This window comes from Xenopus tropicalis, chromosome 3 (assembly GCF_000004195.4).
Source record: "Xenopus tropicalis strain Nigerian chromosome 3, UCB_Xtro_10.0, whole genome shotgun sequence".
NCBI lineage: Eukaryota > Metazoa > Chordata > Amphibia > Anura > Pipidae > Xenopus > Xenopus tropicalis.
The window spans coordinates 135,922,584-135,948,761 of NC_030679.2; the positions used below are offsets into that span (position 1 = coordinate 135,922,584).

Genomic DNA, 26,178 nt, shown 5'->3' on the forward strand with positions numbered 1-26,178 from the left:
TGTTTGGTTCTTAAGCTCTAATGTTCTGGCCATACTCTGCTTTCATAGTACACCTAGCCCAAACAGGCCCTAGGCAACCCGGCCAGATTGGCCCGCCCCCATCCTCCATTGGCGTGCACTAATGAACGCTCATGGGCTGCTGGAGGGGGGCAAGGTGGGGGTAAAGAGCATGGAACTATGGGTAAGTGAAAGGAGAGGCACCTGCCTGGTGCCCCCCCATCGTTGTGCCCTAGGCACCCCTAAAAAAATTAGCCAAACTGTGAAAAAAATAAAGATTCGGTGAAAAATTTGTGAAAAGTGGCACATGAGAATTTTATTTTGTAGCAAAATTAATGCCGTTCTGCAGAAAAATCCACCAATTGTAAAATGCAGAAATTTGCCGCAACTGCCAGGAGAACAATTTTGCTCATCACTAATTAGTGTCAAAGAGACGAGAGGAAGGACATGTAGCATCAATTTTTGAAAGATTTTAATGTTTTCTTTGGTCCCAGGGCACATCAAGATTTATTTTTATCTCATACCTTAGATCAGTGATCCCCAACCAGTGGCTCAGGAGCAACATGTTCCTCCCCAACCCCTTGGATGTTGCTCCCAGTGGCCTCAAAGCAGGGGCTTATTTTTGAATTCCCGACTTGGAGGCAAATTTTGGTTGCATAAAAACCCAGTATAATGCCAAAGATACACAGTTTATCAATTAGCTTCAAAAATTCATTGTTGCCGAACACCTGGTATTTACTACCTTATTAATTTATATATACAAAAAAGAAGAGAAGTTCATTTGGTGACTTTGGCATTAAAATATAACCTTTAATTTCATTAAGTTAAAAAAAGGAGGATAATCAATCTAAAATTAGGATCCACCAAAACTCCGAAAAATCAATGATTTATTAAAAACAATTCATTTATAATGAGTGCGGATAATTTCAGTATTTGTAATTTCACTATTTCAATCCCAATTATTAAATTATTTCTCACAGTTCATTTGGGATACAGGGGAATTAAATAAATAGCTCCACATATACTGATTCCACTCTCAGGAGCGCTTATGCTTAAATAATTAATCTATTTACAACCAAATTTAATACGGGAGATAATTCATTAGGGATGGATTCCACGACATTATTCTCATTTATTGCGTATGATAGGAGATTCATAAGTATTCGCAGGGTGGGAAATCATATCCACATAAGGCAAACACCAGTTTGTTAAGGTATCACACAGCCTGGTTCCTATCCCCCAAAAATTCGCTGCCCTACAGCTTTTCTCCCACCCCCAGGCTGTATACCCAAGCAGTTAAAATTAAATTAACCAATCGAATGAGGGGTATCAACACATCAAGGGCTATCAGAACTTAGACCAACAGTAATAAACAGTCTCATATATCTACACCTTTTTTTAACTTAATGAAATTAAAGGTTATATTTTAATGCCAAAGTCACCAAATGAAGTTCTCTTCTTTTTTGTATATATAATGCCAAAGATAGCCTTCTGTAGGCTGCCAGTCCACATAGAGGCTATTAAATAGCCACTTATTGCTCCACTTATTAGCACCATCAGGAACATTTTCACGCTTTTGTTGCTCCCCAACACTTTTTCCCATTTGAATGTGGCTCACAGGTATAAAAGGTTGGGGATCCCTGCCTTAGATGGTGCTAAGATTCTGGCTAAAAATAACCCTTAGTATTGTACCTACAAAACTAAAACTGGTCTGCCAGGGCTATATAGCAGTCTTTATTGATTATTCTTTATTTGGTTGGCACCTCTTTATATTGGGTACAAACCACTACATATTCTTTGTACCTTGCTAACAGGTCATCTATCTTTTTAGTAAAAGATTCAGATATAAATATATTTTTAAAGTGCTGTATCAAGCATTTAGCCATAGTTGCAACAGTATCTAGGGCAGCAAATATGTGCAGCACAATCTTAACCCAACTAACTTTTGAGACAAAAATGGCATTACCCCAAATTACAGCCCAACTGATCTAAAGGCTTGGAATCCCAGACACAGCTCTAGGACCCAGTTCCTCAGGGCAAATGCATAGTGTTGCAGTTAGCACACATTTAAGTCTTTATCTGAAAATTAGCCTTCATTTTGTGGTGAACTCGTTTCCTTTCATCAGAACAGAAATGAAAGGCCCAGTGGCCTAATGGATAAGGCATCAGCCTCCGGAGCTGGGGATTGTGGGTTCAAGTCCCACCTGGGTCGGTTTTATCTAAGCTGACCAACAGGACACCTGCAGATAAAATTTGGTATTTGCAATTACATTATATACAGCTCCATGCATTTAATTATAATTGTTTTCTACTATTGCTTTTCTCTACATTCATCACCTTGGTAAAATATGTTCATATAATTGAATAAAAAAAAAGTGTAGAAATGCAGGGTTATTCCTTCAGACAAGTAGCCTATCTCTGTCACTGGAGAAACTCCTTACATGGCCATCTGTCCTGAAAGGGGAAATTCAGTCAAAAAATGCTAATCTGAATCAATAGCAAACACCACAAACAGTGAATTCTAGGTTGCTTCTAAGCCAAAATATTTTGCTGGCAAAAAAAAATGTATGTGCTACTAGCCTAAATCTTTCTTGACAAGCATTTATATTCCATGCCGGTTGGTGTAATTGTTTTATAAGACTAATGGTTTCTGTGCTGCTGTGTGTGGTTGGGGAAGGTTTAACCATAAATTTGTATTGATCTGTCAATTTAAACGTAGAAACAAAATTCACAGATGAATTGAACCCAGACCATGGCAGTGACAACACCAAAATCTAAGCACTAGACCACTAGGAAACTACTGAAAAAACATTTCGTATAAGCAAATGTGGTAATAGCTATCTTACTGTGCCCTGGGTAGATGAAAAGGTGTCTTTTTTATGTTTCTGAGAAAGGAAGAGCATGTTCTTGTCAAAGATCCAAAGTAGCCTGAAAGTTGTAGGAGGGGTGTAATTGTGATGACTAGACACTTACCATAGTAGACTAAATCTTGTTTCTGTCTACCTTTACTTCCTTATAGATTGTAAGATTTTTATGCAAATACTGAATTCTAGCTGTGTTTTAAAACTCCTAGAACTTATGTCTTTATTCTCGATGTTTATTTTATATTAAAAATACCCTGATTTGTATTGTAAAGTGCTACACATAGTTACAGTGCTATATAAGTAAATATAAGTAAATATCATCTTAGTTTGACCTTTAACCTAAAAGGAATTTTTAGCCCAATACTTTTGTGGGAGGTCTCTATAGATCTTCTCTGGCCTGGGTTTGTTTTAAATGAGCGAGCAGATCTTCTCCCAATATCCCCCACCTACGGGTGGGCAATATTGGGAGAATCCAGGCTAATTCAGGCCAGATATTGGTCAGGCAGGCCCGTGTATGGGACCTTTAGGTATATCCAAGCTGTTCTTCCAGAAGTACAGTAGTGTGTATGTAGCCAACCAACCACAACACACTTTTACACAGGTAAACCTAGCTTACATGTCTAAGCCAGGTCCACAAAGCTGCTGTCTGGCCACCTACTAGATAAGAATTGACTGGCATATTCCAGTAAAAAGTGTTGAGTATTGCTAGTTCTCTTGCACAGCCTAGGAAAGCAGCCAGCAGGAAGTAGATGGGCTGACTAGTTCAGCTTTTATACGGAAATTATTTTTTTAGGTCTCTTAGGCTGATGGCAGAAGTGGCGTAGGGCTGATATTTTTGGCAAGCGGAAAAACATTGGCGAAAATACAGCCCTACGCCTGCTACTTGTGCCTGCACCCGAATTAATGAGATACGCTCAGGTGCAGGCACTTGTAGCCGATATACGCAAAAAAAATGCGAGAGAATGCAAAGTCTCATTTTTTTTTGCATATATCAGCTACATGTGCCTGCACCCGAGCGTATCTCATTCATTCGGGTGCAGGCACAAGTAGCAGGCGTAGGGCTGTATTTTCGACAAGCGTTTTTCCGCCTGCCGAAAATATCAGCCCTATGCCACGTCTGCCATCAGCCTTATAGGTAAGGATTCTTTAAGTGCGGCCACTTACCTTTCATAGATTAGGCTAATGCCACATGTAGCATATGGTGCATATTTTCGGCAAGTCGAAAAACACTTGCTGAGAATACGCTCAAAAATCCCCCTACCTGTGCCTGCGCCCAAATTAATTGAATATGCTCGAATGCAGGCATATGTAGCCGCCATCCACCTAAAAACGTGAGACTTCACATTTTCTTGTGTTTTTAGGTGAATATCAGCTACATATGCCTGCACCCGAGTGTATTAAATTCATTTGGCTGCAGGCACAGGTGGGGGGGGTGGGTTAGAGCGTATTCTCAACAAGCGTTTTTTGACTTGCTGAAAATATGCACCATATGCTACATGTGGCATTAGCCTTATCTACATAGCTGCCCAGAAGCTTTTTTTAAGCTCATTAGGAACTGGTTTAAAAATTAAGCTAATATTACTTGGGGTAATTACTTTGCTGGTGAAAAAAATAAAACATGCCAATATAGCACCCCTATTTCTTTAGTAGCAGGCATGAATGGGATTATTGTTATAACTATTATAATGTATTTATAACATATTCTGCAGCACTGTACAATTAATGGGCATAAATATGAAACTTGCAGATTTGCATACAAAGCAGCCAATAACTAATAAAGAGGGCCCTGCCCAAAAGAGCTTTCTTTGGGGATCAAGTTTGTGCAGCACATATTTTATTCGCATATGTTTGTTTTGTGCTTGTTTTTCTCAAATTCTTAAAATTCCACTGGTGTGCACAGTGTGCAGAAATATTAGGTGTTTATGTAAGCATGGCTACTATGAGTGTTTGTTGTGCATTAACATAGCACCAGTTTTGAATTCGCAATTTGGCATAATTCGGATACCATGTGCGGACAAATATTCTCCATTAGTTATTATGCTATATTTAAAAATCTTTGACATATTTAAATAACAATAACAATGCAAATAAAAAATTGTTATGTTTGCACATTAAATACACCAGTCAATTTTTTTAAATCTATAAATGCGTCTCATTCTGTCTTTGTGCACATGGGATATATATTTTCTATATATATTTGAAATGATTAAAAAAAAAAAAAAGTTAGCAGAGGATGGTTTCGATCCATCGACCTCTGGGTTATGGGCCCAGCACGCTTCCGCTGCGCCACTCTGCTTATTGGGTGGAAAATATATGGAGTGGTCAATTGATATATAATAATATATTAGAAAATATGCAAATAAAAAAACTAGCAGATATATAATAATATATTAGAAAATATTCAAATTAAAAAAACTAGCAGAGGATGGTTTCGATCCATCGACCTCTGGGTTATGGGCCCAGCACGCTTCCGCTGCGCCACTCTGCTTATTGGGAGGGAAATATATATGGAGTGGTCAATTGATATATAATAATATATTAGAAAATATGCAAATAAAAAAACTAGCAGATATATAATAATATATTAGAAAATATTCAAATTAAAAAAACTAGCAGAGGATGGTTTCGATCCATCGACCTCTGGGTTATGGGCCCAGCACGCTTCCGCTGCGCCACTCTGCTTACTGGGTGGGAAATATATATGGAGTGGTCAATTGATATATAATAATATATTAGAAAATATTCAAATAAAAAAAACTAGCAGAGGATGGTTTCAATCCATCGACCTCTGGGTTATGGGCCCAGCACGCTTCCGCTGCGCCACTCTGCTCTCAGTCAAAAGCTGTTTGCTGCCTGTTTATGGAGTTGTAAATTAGTATGTATATATTGTGTACTTAAATCTAAATTTTATGTGTATTTTATATATATATATATATATATATATATATACAGGTATGGGATCCCTTATCCGGAAACCCGTTATCCAGAAAGCTCCGTATTATGGAATGCCCGTCTCCCGTAGACTCCATTTTAATCAAATAATTCAGAATTTTAAAACTGATTTCCCTTTTCTCTGTAGTAATAAAACAGTACCTGTACTTGATCCCAACTAAGATATAATTACCCCTTATTGGGGGCAGAACAGTCCTATTGGGTTTATTTCATGGTTAAATGATTCTCTTTTCTCTGTAATAATAAAACAGTACCTGTACTTGATCCCAGCTAAGATATAATTACCCCTTATTGGGGCAGAACAGCCCTATTGGGTTTATTTAATGGTTAAATGATTCCCTTTTCTCTGTAATAATAAAACAGTATCTTGTAATTGATCCCAACTAAGATACAAATAATTCTTATTGGATGCAAAACAATCCTATTGGATTTAATTGCAGTTTTATTGATTCTTTGGTAGACTTAAGGTATGGAGATCCAAATTACGGAAAGACCCCTTATCCGGAATACCTTTGGTCCCGAGCATTCTGGATAACGGGTCCTATATCTGTATATATATATATATATATATATATATATATATATATATATATATATATATATATATATATATATATATATATATATATATATATATATATATATATATATATATATATATATATATATATATATAAAAAGGCTGAGGCACACACTTATAGGGATAACAACCTTGGTGCAAATCAGATAAACAATGTAAATATGTAAAAAATGCTGATGCACACCAGGAAAATTTTATCAAAAAAAAGATACTTAGTTTATTTAGATCGACGTTTCGGTCCTCACCCGGGACCTTTATCAAGATATGATATATATATATATATATATAAATAATTATTTTCACTGTAGCTCTTTGTTAATTCATAAATAAATAAGCTCGCCCAACGTGGGGCTCGAACCCACGACCCTGAGATTAAGAGTCTCATGCTCTACCGACTGAGCTAGCCGGGCAACTGCTAGACAGGCAATTAAAGGAACAGTCATGGGAAAACATGTTTTTTTTTAATTAAAACCCATTAGTTAATCGAGCTTCTCCAGCAGAATCCTGTATTGTAATCTGTTTTTCATAAACACAAACAGATTTTTTTTATATTTAATTTTGAAATGTCACATGGGGCTAGCCATATTCTTCATTTCCCATGTGACCTGTGCTCTGATAAACTTCAGTCCCACTTTACTGCTGCGCTGCAAGTTGGAGTGATATCCCCCCACGCCAGCAGAAAAATGGGAAGGGAGCAAGATAGAGCTAATAGCATTGGAACATTTTACTGCATTTTACCCAGAACTGTTGCATCTATCCTAAGGCCATCAGTGCTACATGACCTATCATGGTGACAAGGAAAATTGAACTTTTGTTTGCTGCTTTACAGACTAATAGTAAAGAACATCATGGCAAGTATACCACTTAGATTGTAAGTTCTACAAGGCAGGAATCTCCTTCATCTTGTCTTTATGAGACTTAATCATTAATGTAATCGCAACATTGTATTTATTATTAACTCCTGTTTGTTTTATAAATTTACTGCTCTGCTGTATAAATGCTTTGCATATAAGTAGCACTATATATATATATATAGTTTTTAGTACAAACAAGTCGAAAGAAACTGAATGTTTTGAGTTTTCATAATGTTACAGGGTAACCCTTTTGAAATAAAAAATAACAAAAGTGGTATAAAGGTGATACCTTTAGTTTTCATAAGAATGTTTCATCACTAATCTCGGTGTCCTTTCCTGTTCAACTCAGTGGTAGGAAATTGCCTGGCATTTAAACCCTTATGGGCATGTAATCAAAATAGTCCAATGGGACTTATTGTTAAAATATAATGTACTTTTGGCCTGCACTGGTAAATGTGGTGTGTTTGCTTCAGAAAGACTACTATAGGTTATATAAATAAGCATCTGTGTAGCCACAGGGGCAGAAATTCAAGCAGGAAAAAAGAAAGAAAAGGCACAGGTTTAATAAGCAGATAATGGATATACTCTGTAGAATACAATGGGAATCTTTGTAACTTATCTGTTATTTGCCATACAACCTGTGCCTTTTCTCATTTTTTCAATTTGAATGGCTACGCCCAAGGCTACTCAGAAGCTTTGTTTAGATAAAGTATAGTAGTTTCTCAAGCCAACTTTTCCAGTAAAAGCAATAGCAATACTACTACTATTAATAATAAGTAAAAGGCAATAGCACATAATATATTAATTACTTTGATACAATTTTGATTGCTTTAGTGTTGCTATTCCATTCCATTGGCTGGCATGATCCAGTGCAAAGTCTTGAGTACTGCCAGTTTATTGTATTGTATTGTATAAATGCTTGCCATGTGTTAATGCTAAGTGAGAAACAGCTGAAAGTCTCAGATAACTAAATGTTAAAGACTACATGTTATTTTCAAACATGAGCTGCTGAGCCTCCCTTACCCCCCACAGGGGCCCACGTTGAGCCTCTCTAACCCCAGGGTCCACCATGTTGTATAGTGTAGATATAGTATATTATTACAAATATACTGCAGATTCCAATATTTACCACAACCAGGTAAAAGGAAACAACCACGGTTGTTTTCCAGAGATGAAGCAAATTTATTTTGATTATCCAGCCCAGAGACAAAGCCCTTCTCCCTAACCTAGTCTTTGTGTGTATGTCAATGTGTCTGTCTATGTTTCTATCCATCTGAGTATAAGACCTTCACATGTTAAGGTCCCCATACACGGGCCGATTCTGGCTGCCGATATCGGTCCCTTAGACCGACTCGGCAGCTAATCGGCCCGTGTATGGGCACTACGGATGGGCCTGCCCAACCGATATCTGGCCTGAAATCAGCCAGATCTCGATCAGACAAGTTAAAAAATCTAGACGGATCAGGGACCGCATGCGGTCCCTGGACTGACTTTTCCTATACCCGTCGTTATAATTCGATCGTCTGGCCCCAGGAATTTGCCTGGATTCTCCCGATATCACCCACCCATAGGTGAGCAGATTGGCCCCTGTATTAGGACCTTTATACTCTTAAAGGAACAGTACCATAAAAAAATTAAAGTGTTTTAAAGTAATTAAAATATAATGTGCTGTTGCTCTGCAAAAAATGGTGTTTTTGCTACAGAAAAGCTACTAGTAGATAAGCCCCATATAATGGTGGGTTTATCTTTTATCTGCTAAGTAACCTGTGCCTTTTCTCCTTTGAATGGCTGCCCCCATGGCTACACAGCAGCTTACTTATATAAACTATAGTAGTCTTTCTGAGGCAAACACACCAGTTGTAGAAATGCAGGGCAGCAGTACATTATATTGTCATTACTTTTATACACTTTAATTTTTTGGTGTTACTGTTCCTTTAAGGTGGCCACACACTTGGCGATTTCCGATCGTACAATTGGCCACTAACCATTCAGGGCTGAAATGGCAGATAAGGAGGTAGAAACAATAGGATTTCTACCTCCTTCTGCCGATTCAGCCCTGAAGGCAGATTTTGATCAGGTGCCTTCTATGGCACCCGATCAAAATCTTTTGACCTGGCCGATCGGCGAGTCGACCGGTATCAGCAGCCTCCTGCGATATTGGTCAACTTGCCATACACGCACTGAATATCGTACGAAACGGGGTTTCATACGATATTATCGGTGCGTGTATGGCCAGATTTAGAATCTCACTGACCAAAGTAGGGATGTGTTCTGATTGGCTGACACAATAATCAGGTATTATAATCTTATTGTGTTAATCAGTCAGGTAAGTCCCATAAGGAGCTGTCTCACCATAAACAACTGTACAAACAGTTCCACTTTGAAATGCAAAAGACCCTCCAGTTGGCTTCCTGTGATATGTTGGTGTTGACCACCCACCCATCACCATATAATACCAAGGTAACCACTACAAAGGCACTTCAAAGCATTCCCAACTTAAGCAACTTAATTAACATCTGACTGACTCACTGTTTAAATCTATACAGATATCTTGTGCATATGTACATTCATACAATTAAATACACTTGCAGGTATGTATACATAGTCGCCACACATATTACTACACCCCACCTGACATCTTCCCCTGAGCATGCACAGGTTTAACGCATCAGGGGAGGAACAGTTGGCCAGGGTAGCACAGGCAAGGGTCGGGTCTGGGCCGCTGGGGTCCACTAAGGTTGGGACCCGCCAGGTTTTTTCCCGGTATCCCAAGCCTGAGATTGTAACTAACATTATTATCACAGAATAGCAAATACATTTCTATATTTGATTTTACAAGTTTAGTACATCTGATTATATGTAAAAAAAAATAAAAAAAAGAATGCCCAATGTGGGGCATGAGATAACACACATGTATAAGGGGCCCATTTACTAAGGGTTTCTGAGAAAAGTTCAATTTTTCTCATGTTTTTTTTTTTTTTAAATTTACAAATGTGTCAGTATATAATTGTTTCGTTTTTTTCTCTAAAAATTTGAGATCATTTTCTCGAATTTTTTTTTTTTTTAAAAGCCACGAACATTCGGCTAGAAAAAATTATGATTTCCGGACAATAAACTCAGTATTTTCGTTCAGCCCTACCAACATTATCGTGACATTTCATAAATGCAAGAATTATCATGTTTTATTTGAAAAAATACCAACTTGAGTTTCATAAAGCCAATTGCTTTATACTTAAACAGCTACTTTATTAAAAAGAATAAACTTCATAAACTTTTTTTTAATATAATTAAACACTTCCTTTAATTATTAAGTTCTTTTTCAGTACGCCACTCTCAGCAATCTATTTTAATGCAGTAGCGAGTCACTTTTTAAATTGACCGTTATGTCAGATACATTGTTATGTACTTCCTTTGCCTAGACCAGTGCTGTCCAACTTCTGCGGTGCCGAGGGCCGGAATTTCTCTCGCATACATGGTGGAGGGCCGATATTGGAAGCCAGTTTTGACCACTCCCCCATTTTAAACCACACCCACTTCAAACCACACCCATTTTATCACAATGGTCGCTGCAGGGATATCAACCATCATTCATATGTTAAAGAATTATATTATGTCATATTAAGACACACCCTTAAATCCATATGCCTCCTCCCCTGTGGTTAGCACAGCAACCCCCAGCACATAATTACACACCTTAGGGACCATTTAATGGCTATTTCCAACTGCTAACACCCTCCCAGAACAAACCCCTGCCAGGTTCACCTCCCACAGGCAGCATAGGGCAGACAGAGTATGGCACACACAGGCAGCACTCTGCCTGCCCTGTGCTGTCTGTGTGTGCCATAGGCTCCCTGCCCTATGCTGCCTATGTGCCATACCCTCTCTGCCCTATGCTGCCTGTGTGTGCCATACCCTCCCTGACCTATGCTGCCTGTGTGTGCCATACCCTCCCTGCCCTATGCTGCCTGTGTGTGCCATACCCTCCCTGCCCTATGCTGCCTGTGTGTGCCATACTCTCCCTGCCCTATGCTGCCTATGTGCCATACTTTGCCTACCCTGTGCTGCCTATACACAGGCTAGGCAGTACATACAATGTCTGAGGTGTGAAGAGGTGAACAATGTGGGTGATTACAGACTAAGCCTGAGGTGTGAACACTGCAGGGGGTGAACAATGCAGAGATTAAAAGGTGTGAAAAACACAGGGGATTACATATTTAAACAATACAGGGGAATTACAGCCTGAATCTGAGGTGAGAACCATGCAGGGGGCCAGTTAATCACAGTACTGATACCATTTAAAGCTTACACAAGAGTAAGCCATCAAAGCAGCCAGACAGGTGGGGGGCCACACAGAGGGGGGTCGAGGGCCGCATGCGGCCCGCGGGCCGCCAGTTGGACAGCACTGGCCTAGACGATGTTTGTTGCATTAGAGCTAGCTGTCTCAAAATAACTGGCTGCCACAAAGCAGCATTTAAAGAAACAGCTTGGGGAGAGAGGGATAGTGAAGATTAACCTGATTACTTCAGTCCATGGTTTGTTCAGGATGTTAATCGCTGATAAAACTTGACAAGAAAAGAAAAGGTTGTTTCTGCCCGGTTTCGAACCGGGGACCTTTCGCGTGTGAGGCGAACGTGATAACCACTACACTACAGAAACTGTTGAATGTTTTCTTCCCCACAAGTCAATTTATATCTGAAGTACTAAACAATCAAATCAAAACTTGCATACGAGAACTTAATATTAAAGTGGCCTAATCATTTAATGCAGTTTGCAAGATCATTTAGGGGGAAGACACACAAAGCTACTTAGTAGCAGCTACTTGCCACAGCTACTCCAGAAAATCCCCTGCCATAGACAATACTGAGAATTGCTTCTGCTAAAACACATGTAGAAACAATTATCAGTAAATAATCAGCATTGCCTGTTTTAGTAGCTGTGACAAGTAGCTGCTACTAGTAACTCCATGTGTCTTCACCCTTAGGGCTCTGGTACACGGGGAGATTAGTCGCCCGCGACAAAACTCCCTGTTTGCGGGGCGACTAATCTCCCTGGATTGCCATCCCACCGGCGAAAATGTAAATCGCCGGTGGGATGGAAATCCGGGGAGATTAGTTGCCCTAGACACAGGAGATTTGTCGCGGGCGACTAATCTCCCCATGTACCAGAGCCCTAAAAGGGTCCTCCACCTTTATTCATTGCACAATGAAAGATAATATAATCCTAAGAAACTTTGAAATGTATATCCATCCATTTTTAATGCATTTAAATGATTTTTAATGGTTTTAAAATAATTTGTCATTTTAAGGGCAATGACACATGAAGCTACTAGTAGTTAGCTACTGATAATGTTCTCTAAATGTGTTTTAGCAGACACAATTCTCAGTATTCTCAGCTGGGGATTTTCTGGCATTTTGTAGCCTCAACAAGTAGCTAGCTAATTGATTAGAATAGCATTTTCCTTCAGTTTACAAAAACTATAAGTTATTTATAGCTGATTCAAACTAGCAGTAAAGCTAGCCATACATTATAAAATCTGCTTGTCTGGTGCTTGTTGGCCAAATGGGCAGATTTGTCACTGATATGCCCACTTTGAGGTATGGGATTTGAGGCTGATCTGATCATTTGTCCTTTAAGGTGGCCATACACGTGTAGGGGCAGGAACGAGGGGCATGCCCGACCGATATCTGGCCTGAAATTGGATTTAGTCGGATCGGGGACTGCATCAGCTTGTTGATGTGGTCCACGAACCGATTGCCCCATTGCCGCCATTATAATATATTATATATATATATATATATATATATATATATATATATATATATTATATAATGGCCCTGGGGCCAAACAATTGAATTAGCCAAAATTTCCCCGATATCACCCACCCGTAGGCACCTTTAGGCCAACAATGAGATTTTAATTGCTGCAATGCAGGCTGTCACATCAAGCACTGCATCAACATGCAGATGTGGACCTCGATCCGACCGGTTTAATTTTCTACCCTGATCTAAATCTGCCAGATTTTTAACCAAGATATCAATCATTCAGACCTGTCAGATGGCACCATACACAGGGCAATAAGCTACTAACACAGTCCAAACCTTGTATGGCACCTAAGAATAAACATTTTAAAACATATTTTAACATTGCCTTTGCATCAGCTTTATAATTTTTGCATAAAGGTACTTTCTGATGCTTTTACATTACCTTTCAGATCCACCAATTTTTTCTATAAGGGGGCTGCCATATTAGAAACTCTGATAGGTTGAGCAGGGACAGTTAGATTGGCAAGACAGTCAGGTTTAGGAAAAATGTTTAATATTACTATGTCCTGTTTCCATTAGCAATCAACAGCTCTAGTAAGAGGTAATCTCGGGGAGCCGCATTCTGTTGCCTTGCACAGGCCCTGTACCTCTGGAGTTAACTCATGTGCCCAAATTCCATAAGCATTGTATAAATACGTGTTTAGAAATTGAAGCTTACTATACCTATACATTAGTAACAATAATTTCTGAAATTAGTTTGACTGCACAAATACTCTGCTGAAAGATATGAGCATATTGGTGTTATAAAAAAAATCATTTTCAAGAAATGCACATTTTAGTATATACAGTAGAACCCCCATTTTACGTTTTTCAGGGGACCATGAAAAAAAGATGTAAAATCAGGGAAAATGTAAAATCAGGGAAATGTGTTAAGGACACATAAATGTCAATGATTTAAAGGAAATAAGTACAGGAATATTTTTTTATTTGCAACACAGTTCCTTTACTGAGTTATTTCACAAGTTTTAGCAGAAGTACTGAAACAACTTTTTACAGTACTGTAAAACATTTTGCATTTAATGCATGTGTTTACTAAAAGTTTGAATATCACTATAAATTAATAAGATGCGGAAAAGAATACTGTACAGCACTGAAACAAAAATCTGTATTCTTTTAAAAATCTGCACCTTGTACAGCTGTTCCCCATACTTGTGCAACTCTTGCGGTATTTTGTACGCTCCCGTATAGGTACGCATGCGCAGTATGAAATATGAGGCGATAGTGGTGATGCTGACCTTCCTAAGATGGTGCCTGTGATCGCAAGACATGGGGGAAACTTTAATTCCTAAAGTAAGCTGTATTTTTACCTTAAAACTAAGCGATTTGCTAGGGAGAGGCATGATAAAAACAGTGTAAAATGCGGGAAATACAAATGTAAAATCCGGGAATAGAGCCCATAGGAATGCATTAAAATTGGTGGGACCACAAAAAAACGGTGTAAAAAGCGGGAAAACTTAAAATCAGGGGATGTAAATTGGGGGTTCTACTGTAGTATAATTTATTAATTGTGGTGCAACTACAAAATGCCCACCAAGTCTCTCTACCATCTAAATAGCCTAATTAGGAAAATAGCCACCTATTTTAACACAGTAGTATATATACTGACCACAACTTCTGTGCATGCCGTAAACAGTTGTAACCAAATGGCAGCGTTCCAAGGGATTTTTATTCCTTGTTCAATGACAAAAGGAGCTGCCCCGTGTGAGGATCGAACTCACGACCTTCAGATTATGAGACTGACGCGCTACCTACTGCGCTAACGAGGCTACTGAACGCAAGTTATTTATTTAGCAGCTTGTGCTATTACCCCCTAGCTTTAACAAAAATAATATTTGACTTTTGAGCACTCCCTAAAATGATCAGGGCTGACCTCTAGATCAGATAGGGACTTGCAAGAAGTAATAGGTTTGCCATAACTGTGTCAATATTCCCTCTAGGGGAGGAGATTTGGATAGAGTACAGGTATTGGACCCCTTACCCGGAAACCCATTATCCAGAAAGTTCTAAATTACGGAGAGGTAATCTCCCATAGACACCATTTTAATAAAATAATTCACATTTTTAAAAATGATTCCCTTTTCTCTGTAATAATAAAACAGTACCTGTACTTGATCCCAACTAAGATATAATTACCCCTTATTGGGGCAGAACAGCCCTATTGGGTTTATTTAATGGTTAAATGATTCCCTTTTCTCTGTAATAGTAAAACTGTACCTGTACTTGATCCCAACTAAGATATAATTACCCCTTATTGGGGGCAGAACAGCCCTATTGGGTTTATTTAATGGTTAAATGATTCCCTTTTCTCTGTAATAATAAAACATTACCTGTACTTGATGCCAACTAAGATATAATTACCCCTTATTGGGGGCAGAACAGCCCTATTGGGTTTATTTAATGGTTAAATGATTCCCTTTTCTCTGTAATAATAAAACAGTACCTGTACTTGATCCCAACTAAGATGTAATTACCCCTTATTGGGGGCAGAACAGCCCTATTGGGTTTATTTAATGGTTAAATGATTCCCTTTTCTCTGTAATAATAAAACAGTACCTGTACTTGATCCCAACTAAGATATAATTACCCCTTATTGGGGGCAGAACAGCCCTATTGGGTTTATTTAATGGTTAAATGATTCCCTTTTCTCTGTAATAATAAAACAGTACCTGTACTTGATCCCAACTAAGATATAATTACCCCTTATTGGGGGCAGAACAGCCCTATTGGGTTTATTTAATGGTTAAATGATTCCCTTTTCTCTGTAATAATAAAACAGTACCTGTACTTGATCCCAACTAAGATATAATTAATCCTTATTGGAGGCAAAACAATACTATTGGGTTTAATTACTGTTTAAATAATTTTATTTAGCAGATTTAAAGGAGACATATTGGATAAATGGGAAAACGCTTGTTTTGTAGGCAATTATGAATAATATACGGTGCTGGTTTCCCTTTGGGCTAAACATTAATCCTCTCTGTAACAATGGCCCCTTTATTGGAGCTCCCTATAGATCGTATCACTTCTCCATCCAGTATGAAATGGAGAGTGGGCGTGTCCTAACGGTCCCTGCCAGAAGCACAGCAGGAGGGGGAGAGCCAATCACAGCCCTGCACTCACACAAGCACAGACAGGCTTCAGTTCCCTATCAGGTCAGCCTAGCTGCTGATTGGTTCCTATCCTACAGTGCAGGGTACGGAGGGCCGCCGGCTCCCTAGCTCATCCAGAGAATTCAGCCAGCAGGAAGTGGAACAGATGGGCGGGGCTAGTGGGTTTTTTGTGGAATTTCTCAATAAATCAGTCAGAAACACAACTTTTTAAAGCACAATCCTTCTATATCTAGAGGAGTATAATTAACTGGTACATTCATAATTTTTATAGGATATGTCTCCTTTAAGATAGGAGATCCTAATTGGAAATTATGGAAAGACCCCTTATCCGGAAACCCCCAGGTCCTGAGCATTCTGGATATCGGGTCCCATAACTGTATTACTGCATTAAAAGGTTATGTGGATCACAAAAGGGTCGGATATGGATTATTATTGAATCTTTATGGCATGCACTTAATTGATAAAGGACTACTCTATATATTCCAATATGTTTATTATTATGGTAAATTGAATCCTTTATGGTTATATTGTAGGTATATTTTGCCTTATCAACATACACTGTTCATATTATGTGGTGGGAGGGTCTTGTAGATTGCTTACCCTTGAAATACTTCACATTTTGTAAGAGTATTTGAAGAAGAGGGTTCCCTTCTAAACATCTGCTGAGATCTTAATTAAAAGTAACAAAACGACTGCACGTTGCTGTTTATGTGAGTGCCATTTGGATTATATTATAGATCTCTTCTATGAGTAGCAGGAGTACCAGACATAGCACCATTTGTATGTATATTCAGATATTTGGCTACATGCATGAACTCGTGATTACAAATTGTGCCATCACCTACTAAAACATGGAGTGGGGTTAGACCTTAGAAATGAATAAGTCCCATCAAACTGCATGTCCAAAAATGGAAATTCATACTTAGAGTTATTGGCACCATCTCAGGGACTATGTGATTTACAAATAACAAATTCCAATAAAATAAAGAAAATCTAGTCCCACTGCCAATTTATTGAAAAACTCCAACAGCCAAAAAAAATATTATATTATTATATTATTACTTTTGATTTCTTATCTTTCTATTTAGGCCATCCTCTATTCATATTTCTGCCTCTCTTTCAAACCAATGCAAGCAATTTGGTAACAAGATCAAGAAAAGCACTGACCTTTTTTGCACAACTTCTTCCCCAACACACCTACTTAGTGTGGATTGTTACACATATGGTTTCCACCTTTTTGTGCCTTAAATACTGGCCTTTAGGTTGGGGGTGGACAATGGTGTTCCTTGGGGCAGGGGAAATTGGCAAACTAGGCAGGACATTGGGTGGATGGACGGTGACTGGGCTCTATATAAAGAGGTGTTGAGGTCATGGGAGAGAGGCAGGGAAAGTCACCTGTACACATTTGCCGGCAGTTCTACTGCCAGTAAATTTGTAATACCAGCACTGGCTCTAGCTGGCAATTTGCCGACTAGGCCAATGAAATACTGGCTGAGTAGAAACCCTAGTTACACATAACACATAGGCTTGATATAGGGCTAGTAAGGCCTGAAATGTTGCCGGTAGATTGCGAGAATCAGGCCTAGACTGGTATTATGTGAATTCATACCAGGAGGCAGTTGCTATTAAGTGGGCCATTGGGGAGGTCTGTGCGCCTTACACAGGCCGATAAAAACTGCAACTGTTTATTGACCCCAGTTATGCCTACCTGACTGATATCTGGTCAAAAACTGGCCAGATGTCGATCACGCAGGTTTAGAAGTCCCATTGGGATAAGGAGCGCTTTAGTGCAATAATGTGGTCTTCATCCCAACGGCGTCTATGCCAGCAATGTGATCCGACAATCCAACATTGTCCACCACAAAATGGTCATATTGGGGAAAGACCTTCTCATTTGATGAGGTCATTAAAGGAGAGAATCTTTCAGTTTTTGGCCACCTAAAGCCACTTTTGCACAGATTATGGCATGCTAATGGATTTATTTTTAAATTAGCAAATATTTACCCTCAGCAGAAGGGTTTTACAGCATGTACCCAACATTACAACCAGTTCCTGGAGACTCTGTGTAGCACCTGTTTGGATATCTATAGCTATAAATAAATCAAAATCAGTAGCACTAGTGGTTCAGACAATGTTTCAGCCTGCCCCTTCCCGAAAAAGGGTTGCTGTGAAGCTTCAAGTGTAGCTTGAAACATTGTGGCAGTAAATACAATTTGGACTACTAAGCATCTGAACTCCAAGTGCTGCTAGAATGAGATAAGGTTTGCTGTGAAGCTCTAGCACCTCAAATCTTACTATGTCCTTGTACCCCCAGATTTGGGTTTGAAAATTTCATGAGTTCTGCATAAATTGATTTACAAAAGCTTAAAGTTCCCTGACCGGGAATCGAACCCGGGCCGCGGCGGTGAGAGCGCCGAATCCTAACCACTAGACCACCAGGGAAGCTGTTTCGATGTTATATAGTAACATTGATCAACCAACTTAAATATTGTGATTGGCTAAGTACATCGTGCCATTTTTATACCATGGGGAACAATTATGAAAAATGTTTTTATAATATTAAAAATATAGTCTAGACAAACATTTTGACAATTTATAGCTTTTAAATATTTTACACCGTTACAAAGTTATGGTTAATTATCAAAGCGGCCTCCCATCCCCCACCCTCCAGAATCTCAGGCTCCCGGGTCTGCGTCAGTGACAGAAATGTGTGAGTGACAGACTTCCAGGCTTCTTGATTGGCCAGCTGAATCTACTCAGGCCCACCCAGTCAGTCTGTGGCATTTACTGTGCTATAGCCAGCCCATGTATTTGTAAGAAATGGCTATATATTCTGCTGTTGATTAGCCTACATACATATAAAAAATGACTACAATGTTATTGCATAAACAGAAGACTGTTCCTACAACATTTATTTCTCAGTTATACAAAAGGCAAATTGTAGTTTTATGGGAATATGCAAGTGGATGCCCTAAAGTTATTGTTTAACTACAACTCCCACATCACCTGCCAGCTCACTTCAAATTGCTGGGCCTTTGGGCTAAATAACTGGATTGTGGCTTCTTTCATGTTTTTGTCATAATTAACCAAGAAAAAAAGTTCTATGTTTTTGTTAGTGACTCAGGTGAGTGAGATGGAAGCAATTTAAGGGTGAATTTTTAGATCTTCTTTAAAGTCTTTTCTGGGTTTTCTACCAGATAGGAAAGATGGGCAAGTGGGGGTTGAACTCTAGATGTCAGTCAAGAATGGTTGGACCCCTCCCACTCCTCTCTGCTCAGAACACAAGCTGCCTGTCAGTACTAAGCCAAGCAGATTCCCATTCATGATAGTTCCCCTTTAATTACATATTAATGCATAGCTGTTGGTCTCTGTTTTTGTTGAACCCCTAAATTATTATTCTTTACCTTTCCCAGTTTCTGGGAAATGTCATTTCAGAAAAAAAATGCATTAATGGTTATATGTATATGGCCCCTTATACAGTATGCATACCTTGGGCCAATAGGCTGAATGCCATACAGGCTGGTTTATACAATTCATATACATAAATCAAAAGGAAAGAAGACACCCAACATGGGGCTCAAACCCACAACCTAGAGATTAAGAGTCTCATGCTCCAATATATCCAAGTCCTGACATTTGGTAATAAAATATTCCTTCAAGATGTGTTTTCTGAATTAATGAGTACACCATCTGTTTAATTTGTTCGTGGTGTTAATCCACCTTATCAAACAACAAAAACCTTGTTTCTGCCCGGTCTCGAACCGGGGACCTTTCGCGTGTTAGGCGAACGTGATAACCACTACACTACAGAAACTCTTGCTTGCTTGGATAGGGAGCTCTGTAACACTCCTAATGTGAAGCTCTAGCACCTCAAATTTTACTATGTCCTTGTACCCCCAGATTTGGGTTTGAAAATTTCATGAGTTCTGCATAAATTGATTTACAAAAGCTTTAAAGTTCCCTGACCGGGAATCGAACCCGGGCCGCGGCGGTGAGAGCGCCGAATCCTAACCACTAGACCACCAGGGAAGCTGTTTCAATCTTATAAAGTAACATTGATCAATCAACTAAAATATTGTGATTGGATAAGTACATTGTACCATTTTTATACCATGGGGAACAAATATGAAAAATATTTTTATAATATTAAAAATATAAAGTCTAGACAAACTTTTGACAATTTATAGCTTTTAAATATTTTATACCGTTACAAAGTTATGGTTAATTATTGAAGCGGCCTCACATCCCCCACTGTCCAGAATCTCCGGCTCCCAGGTCTGAGTCAGTGACAGAAATGTGTGAGTGACAGACTTCCAGGCTTCTTGATTGGCCAGCTGAATCTACTCAGGCCCACCCAGTCAGTCTGTAGCATTTACTGTGCTATAGCCAGCCCATGTATTTGTAAGAAATGGCTATACACTCACCAAAAGGATTATTAGGAACACCATACTAATACGGTGTTTGACCCCCTTTTGCCTTCAGAACTGCCTTAATTCTACGTGGCATTGATTCAACAAGGTGCTGAAAGCATTCTTTAGAAATGTTGGCCCATATTGATAGGATAGCATCTTGCAGTTGATGGAGATTTGTGGGATTCACATCCAGGGCACGAAGCTCCCGTTCCACCACTTCCCAAAGATGCTCTATTGGGTTGAGAACTGGTGGCTGTGGGGGCAATTTTAGTACAGTGAACTCATTGTCATGTTCAAGAAACCAATTTGAAATGATTGGAGCTTTGTGACATGGTGCATTATCCTGCTGGAAGTAGCCATCAGAGGATGGGTACATGGTGGTCATAAAGCGATGGACATGGTCAGAAACAATGCTCAGGTAGGCCATGGCATTTAAACGAAAACGAAAAAAAGTTTTTGTTAGTTACTCAGGTGAGTGAGATGGAAACAATGTAAGGGTGAATTTTTAGACCTTCTTCAAAGTCTTTTCCAGGTTTTCTACCAGATAGGAAAGATGGGCAAGTGGGGGTTGAACTCTATATGTCAGTCAAGAATGGTTGGACCCCTCCCACTCCTCTCTGCTCAGAACACAAGCTGCCTGTCAGTACTAAGCCAAGCAGATTCCCATTCATGATAGTTCCCCTTTAATTATATATTAATGCATAGGTCTCTGTGTTTGTTGAACCCATAAATTATTATTCTTTACCTTTCCCAGTTTCTGGGAAATGTTGTCATTTCAGAAAATAAATGCATTAATGGTTGTATGGATATGGCCCCTTATACAGTATGCATACCTTGGGCCAATAGGTTGAATGCCATACAGGCTGGTTTATACAATTCATATACATAAATCAAAAGGAAAGAAGACGGCCAACATGGGGCTCAAACCCACAACCTAGAGATTAAGAGTCTCATGCTCCTATTTATCCAAGTCCTGAGATTTGGTAATATAATATTCCTTCAAGATGTGTTTTCAAATTAATGAGTACACCATCTGTTTAATTTGTTTGTGGTGTTAATCCACCTTATCAAACAACAATAACCTTGTTTCTGCCCGGTCTCGAACCGGGGACCTTTCGCGTGTTAGGCGAACGTGATAACCACTACACTACAGAAACTCTTGCTTGTTGGGGCAAGGAGCTCACTATCGGCTCTGTAACAGTCCTAATGTGAAGCTCTAGCACCTCAAATCTTACTATGTCCTTGTACCCCCAGATTTGGGTTTGAAAATTTCATGAGTTCTGCATCAATTGATTTACAAAAGGTTAACGTTCCCTGACCGGGAATCGAACCTGGGCCGCGGCGGTGAGAGCGCCGAATCCTAACCACTAGACCACCAGGGAAGCTGTTTCAATCTTATATAGTAACATTGATCAATCAACTAAAATATTGTGATTGGATAAGTACATTGTATCATTTTTATACCATGGGGAACAATTATGAAAAATATTTTTATCATATTAAAAATAAAGTCTAGACAAACATTTTGACAATTTATAGATTTTAAATAGTTTACACCATTACAAAGTTATAGCTAATTATTGAAGCGGCCTCCCATCCCCCACCATCCAGAATCTCAGGCTCCCGGGTCTGCGTCAGTGACAGAAATGTGTGAGTGACAGACTTCCAGGCTTCTTGATTGGCCAGCTGAATCTACTCAGGCCCACCCAGTCAGTCTGTGGCATTTACTGTGCTATAGCCAGCCCATGTATTTGTAAGAAATGGCTATATATTCTGCTGTCGATTAGCTTACATACATATAAAAAATGACTACAATGTTATTGCATAGACGAAGACTGTTCCTACAACATTTATTTCTCAGTTATACAAAAGGCAAATTGTAGTTTTATGGGAATATGCAAGTGGATGCCCTAAAGTTATTGTTTAACTACAACTCCCACATCACCTGCCAGCTCACTTCATATTGCTGGGCCTTTGGGCTAAATTATTGGATTGCTGCTGCTCTAAAAACAAGTGATGTGTGGCTTCTTTCATGTTTTTGTCATAATTAACCAAGAAATAAAGTTCTATGTGTTTGTTAGTGACTCAGGTGAGATGGAAAGTATCAGACAATGTAAGGGGGGATTGGGTTGAATTTTTAGACCTTCTTCAAAGTCGTTTCCAGGTTTTCTAGCACATAGGAAAGATGGGCAGGTGGGGGTTGAACTCTAGATCAGGGCTGGAACTAGGGGAAGACAGAAGAGGCAGCTGCCTAGGGCGCAATGATCGGGGGGCAGGAAGGAGCCTCTCCTGCCTTCCCCTAGTATGCGATCTGCTTTGCATCACACGCCGCCCCCCCCCCCCCCCCCACTTGAACTGCGAATGAGGAGGAGGGAATGAGAGAGGAGTTGGGGAGCAGTAGGAGCGTAACAAGCGGGTTGGATGGTACCTAGAGATGAGTTCAGAGATGTAGGGTGGGGCAGAGTTATGAACTGTTTTAAATGTGAGAGTCATTAGTTTGAATTTTATCCTGGATGGTAGGGGAAGCCAGTGCAGGGATTGGCCCATTCATGATAGTTCCCCTTTTATTATATATGTATAGCAGTTGGTCTCTGTTTTTTGGAAAACCCTTAACATATTATTCTTCGCCTTTTCTAGTTGCTGTAAAATGTTGTCATTTCAGAAAATAAATGTATTAATGGTTATATGTATTTGGCTCCTTATACGGTATGCATACCTTGGGCCATTTGGTTGAATACCATACAGGTTGCCTTATACAATTCACTCATATACATAAATCAAAAGGAAAGAAGATGCCCAACATGGGGCTCAAACCCACAACCTAGAGATTAAAGAAGACATATTGGATAAATGGGAAAAACCCTAGTTTTGTAGGCAATTATGAATAATATCCGGTGCTGGTTTCCCTTTGGGCTAAACATTAACCCTATCTGTAACAATGGCCCCTTTATTGGAGCTCCCTATAGATCCTATCACTTCTCTGTCCAGTGTGAAATGGAGAGTGGGCGTGTCCTAACGGTCCCTGCCAGAAGCACAGTAGGAGAGGGAGAGCCAATCACAGCCCTGCACTCACACAAGCACAGACAGGCTTCAGTTCCCTATCAGGTCAGCCTAGCTGCTGATTGGTTCCTATCCTACAGTGCAGTGTACTGAGAGCCGCCGGCTCCCCAGCTCATCCAGAGAATTCAGCCAGCAGGAAGTGAAATGGATGGGCGGGGCTAGTGGGGTTTGGGGCGAATTTCTCAATAAATCAGTCCAAAACACAACTTTTTAGTACAATCCTTCTATATCTAGAGGAGTATAATTCCCTGGTACATTGTTAATTTTTATAGGATATGTCTCCTTTAAGAGTCGCATGCTCCGATATCTCCAAGTCCTGAACTTTCCGTAAAATAATATTGCTTCAAGATGAATAAATTTGTGTTTTCAAAATAATGTGTACATCATCTGTTTCATTTGTTCGTGGTGTTAATCCACCTTATCAAATGACAAAAATTATGTTTCTGCCCGGTCTCGAACCGGGGACCTTTCGCGTGTTAGGCGAACGTGATAACCACTACACTACAGAAACCCTTGCTTCTATGGCTGAAGAGCTCACTATCTGAAACATAGAGTATTCTAGTAATTGTGTTATAAAGTACTTCCTAGCATTTATATTTTCATGCATAGATCCCAACTATTTACTTTAACACTGCTGATTTCAATCACTGTATGTCTGTAATAGCTCATTTTATCAAGCTCATTCCCAACTTTCTCGCAGGGATCTAGCAGCCTCTTTATCATAGAAGGTACATCGGTCTCTTGTTCTGTAGTACAGGTATCAGATCCGTTATCCGGAAACCCATTTTCCAGAAAGTTCTGAATTACAGAAAGGCTGTCCCCCATAGACTCCATTGTAATAATTCTAATTTTTAAAAATGATCTGCCATCTCTGCTGTGGCCCTGTTGTCTGCATTTGTACATTTTTTATTGAAATAGTTTTATTTTTTTTATTTTTTGGTCTAGTAACTGTCTCCGAAGTCTCCCGGCTTCTATTGTCGGCTCCTCTCTTGCTCTCTAGACCCTATGCCTTCTTCTCTGCTCAAACACTGTGCTGCTGAACTTACTCCGGCTCTTACTCACATCTTTAACTCTTCTCTGACTTCTGGAAGTTTCCCCTCTTCTGTAAGGTACCTGGTCGCCGTGGTCGTCTGCCCGCTGCCAAGGTTGGCACGCGTCCTGCCGCCGGCTCGTTTATAGTCGCCAACATGTGTCCTGACGCTGGTGTGCATCTTGACGCCAGCGCATGCACATTGTGCTCAAAAGGATGCCAGAAGCACGGAATCACTGCGAAGTGATCGTTTCCCTAGTGAAAGACGCCTAGCATTGTTCTACTACTGTCTCTTCATTCTTTGACCCAGCCTGACCCTCGACTGGAATCATTCTGCCTGCACCGACCTTTTGCCTGTCCGACCATTCTACTGCTTCCCGATTTTGCTGTAGACGCCTGGCTCGGCACTCCTACCACTCCTCCACTTGGTTCCAGTCCTGTTCCATCCTCAGCAGCTGTGTTCCTTAGTGGGAGGTGTAGGAGAGGTCCTTCCTCAACGAGTTCTTCCAGCGACGCCTCCTGCAGGTTCCTGATATCTTCGTTCAAACAGGCCTGTGTCAAGCCTATCCTTAAAAAGGCCATGCTGGGCCCGTCCTGTCCTTCTAACTACTGTCCTGTCTTGCTTCTACCTCTTCTTAGAGCAGCGTTTTTCAACCACTGTTCCGCGGCACACTAGTGTGCCGCGAGATGTTGCCTGGTGTGCCGTAGGCAGGGCACCAATGTACTAGGGGGGCACTGCTCTTGGCACCAATGTACTAGGGGGGCACTGCTGCTGGGCACCAATGTACTAGGGGGGCACTGCTCTTGGCACCAATGTACTAGGGGGGCACTGCTGCTGGGCACCAATGTACTAGGGGGGCACTGCTGCTGGGCACCAATGTACTAGGGGGGCACTGCTGCTGGGCACAGAGTTAAATTTTTTAACATTTTCTAATGGTGGTGTGCCTCGTGATTTTTTTCATGAAACAAGTGTGCCTTTGCCCAAAAAAGGTTGAAAAATACTGTCTTAGAGCATGTGGTCTTCTCCCGTATTACTAACTTTCTTAATGCACATAATTTATTGGACCTGCTGCAATCTGGTTGCGCACTCTACTGAGACAGCGTTGTGCAGAGTTACGAATGATCTTCAGGTTGCCAAAGGTCACTTTTCTATACTAATCCTCCTAGATCTATTGGCTGCGTTTGATACGGTCGACCAGTCCCTCCTGATGCAAATTCTGCATTTGATTGGTCTCCGTAGTCAGGCTGCATCCTGGATCTCTTCCTACCTCTCAAACTCTTTCATTCACTATCTCCCATGCTAACAAAACCTCATCTCCAGTACCTCTTAATGTGGGGGTACCCCAAGGCTCTGTACTTAATGTGGGGGTACCCCAAGGCTCTGTGCTTAATGTGGGGGTACCCCAAGGCTCTGTACTTAATGTGGGGGTACCCCAAGGCTCTGTACTTAATGTGGAGGTACCCCAAGGCTCTGTACTTAATGTGGGGATACCCCAA

The 26,178-nt window shown here is 40.0% G+C and overlaps 13 non-coding genes across 13 annotated transcripts; 1 reads left to right on the forward strand and 12 right to left on the reverse strand.

Annotated features, from left to right (window-relative positions):
* Positions 1-2,136: 2,136 nt before the first annotated feature.
* Positions 2,137-2,209, forward strand: trnar-ccg. Its single transcript has one exon. It is a non-coding gene; the product is annotated as a tRNA-Arg (tRNA).
* A 2,876-nt stretch (positions 2,210-5,085) lies between these two features.
* trnam-cau lies at positions 5,086-5,157 on the reverse strand. Its single transcript has one exon. It is a non-coding gene; the product is annotated as a tRNA-Met (tRNA).
* Positions 5,158-5,277: 120 nt separating this feature from the next.
* On the reverse strand, positions 5,278-5,349 carry trnam-cau. Its single transcript has one exon. It is a non-coding gene; the product is annotated as a tRNA-Met (tRNA).
* A 122-nt stretch (positions 5,350-5,471) lies between these two features.
* On the reverse strand, positions 5,472-5,543 carry trnam-cau. Its single transcript has one exon. It is a non-coding gene; the product is annotated as a tRNA-Met (tRNA).
* A 1,187-nt stretch (positions 5,544-6,730) lies between these two features.
* trnak-cuu lies at positions 6,731-6,803 on the reverse strand. Its single transcript has one exon. It is a non-coding gene; the product is annotated as a tRNA-Lys (tRNA).
* A 5,027-nt stretch (positions 6,804-11,830) lies between these two features.
* trnav-cac lies at positions 11,831-11,903 on the reverse strand. The gene has a single exon. It is a non-coding gene; the product is annotated as a tRNA-Val (tRNA).
* Positions 11,904-14,762: 2,859 nt separating this feature from the next.
* On the reverse strand, positions 14,763-14,835 carry trnam-cau. Its single transcript has one exon. It is a non-coding gene; the product is annotated as a tRNA-Met (tRNA).
* Positions 14,836-18,549: 3,714 nt separating this feature from the next.
* trnae-cuc lies at positions 18,550-18,621 on the reverse strand. Its single transcript has one exon. It is a non-coding gene; the product is annotated as a tRNA-Glu (tRNA).
* Positions 18,622-19,920: 1,299 nt separating this feature from the next.
* Positions 19,921-19,993, reverse strand: trnav-aac. The gene has a single exon. It is a non-coding gene; the product is annotated as a tRNA-Val (tRNA).
* A 143-nt stretch (positions 19,994-20,136) lies between these two features.
* On the reverse strand, positions 20,137-20,208 carry trnae-cuc. Its single transcript has one exon. It is a non-coding gene; the product is annotated as a tRNA-Glu (tRNA).
* A 1,467-nt stretch (positions 20,209-21,675) lies between these two features.
* On the reverse strand, positions 21,676-21,748 carry trnav-aac. The gene has a single exon. It is a non-coding gene; the product is annotated as a tRNA-Val (tRNA).
* A 153-nt stretch (positions 21,749-21,901) lies between these two features.
* Positions 21,902-21,973, reverse strand: trnae-cuc. Its single transcript has one exon. It is a non-coding gene; the product is annotated as a tRNA-Glu (tRNA).
* Positions 21,974-24,089: 2,116 nt separating this feature from the next.
* On the reverse strand, positions 24,090-24,162 carry trnav-aac. Its single transcript has one exon. It is a non-coding gene; the product is annotated as a tRNA-Val (tRNA).
* Between the last annotated feature and the right edge of the window lie 2,016 nt (positions 24,163-26,178).